Below are 4,810 nucleotides of genomic sequence, written 5' to 3' on the forward strand. Positions count from 1 at the left end.
TAAAAAAATAACTCGCATTCCTATGATTTTTGTAAAAGAAAATGCGTTACAACGGTATAAAAATTCCAGACACTCCATATGGCCTAGTGATTCCATTTTAAATATCTCAATAGGTCATCGACTTTTTTCTTATGCGCTCCATATAGTTCCGTTTTAATTAGAGAGCTTTCCTTCCTTATTTCTGAGACTGGTGTAGGACTTCCTCTTTTCCACTCCACAACCATGGGGTGCACCTTTCCAACCATAATTTTTAAGGCACTTTACATCAAGGTTCAAATGATACATTTTTTAATTGTAGTACATATGACCATGTTGCAACGGGAGAAAATTTGTATGGTCATATAAACGTCCATCAATGCGACACGCCAACATCTGAACGGCGCCACCCGACGGCGACATGGTGGCACACGCCAAGGTTAAAATGTATATTAGCAAAAACTACAAAATGTGTTGGTCTTGATATAAAAGATGGCCATAGGCCCAAATTACATGCTACTCATACATTATAATTCTATATGCAAAAACCATAGTACGGAAATTACAAAATGACGTCCTCGGGAGTGCATTCGCTTCCTTGAACGTCATGCCATGTACAAAAATATAGTATAACAACAGCTCATGAAGGCTTGTAGAAGGACTGCCTCATCCATTTTTATCACAACCTTGGAAAAACAATGTTGGTTGCGAAGGAAAATGACTTAAGAATGAGGAAGACGCCATGTCTCTGTGTAAAGAGCAACGGCACTACGACAAATAAAAATGTACTGGCACATAATTCGATTATTGACTTCATTAGTTCTACACATGAACTTCTAACAGGCTGAAAAAAAGAACTACATTTCCCAAGAACCTGTAACCTTCCACTGTTCTTGTGGCTAGAACAATCTTCAGTACTGCTAATTGCAAAACAAAAACAATCTATAGGATTTCCAATTATTGTTACCAATCTAAACTAACAATTGCTTGAGGTCATGCAACATAGTCATCTTCCTTGGAGGAGGTTGGCAGCCTGCTCTATTCATTCTTGTTATCTGGTTCCCCAAATGGCTGCATCCTTGTGAAACTGATAAAAATGGATGTGAGAATTGATAAGCAATGACACGGTTCAGATCTGGAAATTAAGAACAGGGAAATGGAAGAAAAATGTGAATTTTCAGAGCTCCATGACAACAAAATGTTAGGAATTGAAACACTCAACATGAGCTTTTATAGTACTTTAAAGCATTAAATACTCTAAAAATATAAATACATTTTGAAAAAACAGCAGTCTTGCTTCCAATTCGTTAAGAGAGAAAAGATACAATTACAATTATAAAAAGAGAAGGAAAAAAATATAATGTACATTGTCACAGAGAATGCTGCTGCACCAAAAAACAGAGAGCTCACTCCTTGCCTGATATAATTTCCTCAACGAAAAAAAAACACCCGGCCCTATCCTCTCCCCCCCCCCTACCCACACACACGCAGGTCTGCAAACTCTGTTCCAATCCGGCATCCAAAATCCCTTCCTTCCTCCCTTTCTCTCTCTTGTAATTCCAATGAAACATGATGCATAAAAGTGATAATTAAAAAACAATTATCCTTACTAATCTCATGATATGCAGAAGTTAAGAAGTTTATCAAAGGAAATAATTGGTTGCAAATTACAGTTCACTCCAAAAATAATAGAATCAACTAAGTAAAAAAATCATGTTTATTAACAAACTTATTTCAGAGCAAGTTTGTATTTATTTGCAAGTTAGTATTGCTACGTCTTACTCCTTTGAGCCTTGCTCATAGATCAGTAGTACTGAGAAACCTCGTTTTATTCTGTTTTGAGCCTTGCCCTTAGATCATTATTGCAGAACCTGCGACTAACGGAAGTATATATTTTTGTTTTTTTATGATCGATGGGTGTACTCGACTTCAAGCCTAATCCAAAATAGTTGAATCCTTCATTTTCCCAGTTTGAGCATTGGTGCATATCAGAGGTATAATTGGTCATGCTACCAAGTTCAGTCAGTAGATTAGTAAATTAGTGACATATACACTGTTTGTTGGAACCAAATCCAATAATAATCAATAAACATGCATATATCTGGAGAAAAGCAATACAAATGCATACCGGAAGTGTCTCAGGAGCCAAACTATTTTGGAAAATATCACAGCAGATGTCATATTTTTTTAAATTTGGACTAAAAGGGGATGCATGCGCACTTATCGTAACTTGATCACCTGCACAATCAAAGCTTACTACTGGATATTGGTACTGTCCGATGCTTCCCATTGAACGTCATGCAATTTGTGAATTACCATTGCCCTAGGGGCTCCACAGGCCAGTTATCATGCCCCGGCAGCTTAGTGGAACTAGACCAAAATGCGTTCATGCCGTTCCAGTGGGACTACTCATTTGGAACCTTGGTAGTTGTTCCACATATCTGTTCAGCTTATTAGGATGACTCATAGAAGGATTGAACAATGTTGTTTCGGTCAGTAATAGTGTACTTAGATTTTGAAAAATGCATGAAACAAAATCTACCTCGTTAGGTGCATCCCTTGAAAGATTTTTGGAAGCTAAGCACATGAGCGGACACAGTGATAATAAGAAACATAAGCAACTATTTTTTTTAACTTGCATTGCAGTGTGCAAGAAAATTGCTAATGTTGTCCCCAAAGAGGTCCAGGATAGCGTAATGATCAAACAATACACTAAGCGGTCAGGCAGAAAATCATGTGTCTTTTTGGATGAATTATAGATGCCCCCAAATTTTTTAATCTGTATTTTAATCTAACAACATCTTTTAATTCGGAACTACTTGATATTTGTCAATTGTTTGTAGCGTGCGTTGCAACGGGAAAAAACTCCCCACAGCCTTCTACTGAAAGAACACACCCATAGACTTCATTCATCAAAGAACAATCCTAGACGCCATGAGCAATCAAAGTCTCTTCTCAACGAATGATCGGTGGGATTCACAACAATTAGTAGCAATCCTATTGAAAACAACATTGAGTTGATTTTTGCAAAATAATTGCGTACCTTGTAGATGGCCATGAAGTTGTGGCCACTCTAGCAGTCCTTGAGCCCGATGACCGGCATGTCCCCCATCCGTGTTTGACGAGGTCTAGAGAGGTGCATAAAAAGTCTGATTCTCTAGCTAATATAATAAGGAAAGGTGAGGAGTTTGTTGCGGACATATCAAGGACTTTACAATTTTGATTCCGACTCGCCGGACATTTGACTCCTCCTCATGTGTGGATGACAGACGCCATCAGGAGAGGAGCGCTTCGGTAGGGGGCACTGCCTGGTCAACACGGTCGCTGGAAGACGTCAGGCCGGGCCGCTCACCACATGCATCTTGTACACGTCATTCACCATTTGCTGCTATCGGTGCTGCTGATGTGGTTTTTGACAAAACAAACATGTAAAAATTTGTGCAATTTTGTTCAACTAACAGGAAAGACTAATTCTTCTGCCAGCACTAATCAATGCCCCGTGTTATGCAGGCTATGCATTTTGCTGGCTGATGTCGTTCAAGTGTTGTACCATGACTAATGTCCCATGGTCCGTACGTACATGTGTCTTACGTAGCGGGATTTTGATTGATCAAGGCAGGATCAATCAGACTGGCTTGAGCTAGCTTTCCTATCATATCTGTGTAGTTACTTTTGGCCAGCAGCAATCTGTTGAAGCAAATCGAGCCAATTTTTTTTTACAGTGATTCGAAGGATCATAATATATCGCGAGACATTGTAACTGGTTTGGCCGATTATCGTATAGCAATTACATAATGGCAGCACTCCACCTGAAACCGGGCGAGACGTGCGCATGTACTGCTAGCGAAGGCGCTCCACCCGCCATGAACGCCTCTTGGGGGCTTCGTCTGCTGTTGAGGAGAGGTGGCCGCGGAAGCTGCAACCATGGCTGCCGGCCATGGTGCAGGCTCGGGATCGAGGAGAAGGGAGGCACCGGAGGTAAAGGAAGGTCGCAGAGCGGTGGCTCCTCGGAGAGTACTGGCGGCGCTGACTGTGCAAGGGCGCGCGGGGAGGAGGCTGAGGGGTTGGATCGGGGAAGGGTTAGGTACTGGGCCGGCTGGGCCTTAGGTGAGTGCTGGTCGGTCACGGTGCCACGGTTGGTTTTCTTCCCATGCAGGGATGGATTTTGACAAAGGAAGCGTGCGCGTGGGTCTTCTTTTGTAGACTAATAATAATGTACGTGCAATGCACGTTTGTTTATATTAGGTAGGATATTAATTGCACGTTATATTAGGTAAGATATATCTGTTGCACGTTGGTATTTGGTAAGATATCAATTACTTTTTCACGGGAATGGTAGGATATTAATTACATGGCAGATTTCAAGAGATAGCGTTGAGTCAAAACGTGTTTATAACCTTCATTGTTACTAAAGCATCCCTCCATTGTCCATAATGACTACCGATGAACAATGGAGGGATGCTTTAGTAACTAGACAACGTTACCTATCGTGTCGAGCAAGGTTCAATTCCCTCGGTCGTCGCTACCCAAGGTCACCCGTCAACTCCATTGCCTAGTACTAATAGGAGTACTACATCAGGATGAGCACAGAATTGAGCCCCGTTTGTTTGTGCCTAGTACTTGAGTTAATATATCAGGCAGTGCACTGGTACGAAGGGATTATCCTTTTACTCTGCATATATAACTTCTCTGAAGTCTAACTAAGCAAAATGTTTGACCAAATGCTTTCTTAAGAAATATTAACATATACAATAGTAAAGATGTATCGCTTGAAAATTTATTGCATGATGCAGGTTATGATATTGTTTCGAATCCTGGATTTTAAATTTCAAAA

General features: G+C 40.6%; 1 long non-coding RNA gene across 1 annotated transcript; it reads right to left on the bottom strand.

Moving 5' to 3' along the window:
- Positions 1 to 754: 754 nt before the first annotated feature.
- Positions 755 to 3,611, bottom strand: LOC123170141 (uncharacterized). The gene is made up of 2 exons (XR_006485047.1): positions 3,020 to 3,611; positions 755 to 1,063 (listed from the first exon to the last, which is right to left on the bottom strand). It is a non-coding gene; the product is annotated as an uncharacterized lncRNA (long non-coding RNA).
- Positions 3,612 to 4,810: the final 1,199 nt, after the last annotated feature.

Source organism: Triticum aestivum, chromosome 7D (genome assembly GCF_018294505.1).
Source record: "Triticum aestivum cultivar Chinese Spring chromosome 7D, IWGSC CS RefSeq v2.1, whole genome shotgun sequence".
Classification (NCBI taxonomy): Eukaryota; Viridiplantae; Streptophyta; class Magnoliopsida; order Poales; family Poaceae; genus Triticum; species Triticum aestivum.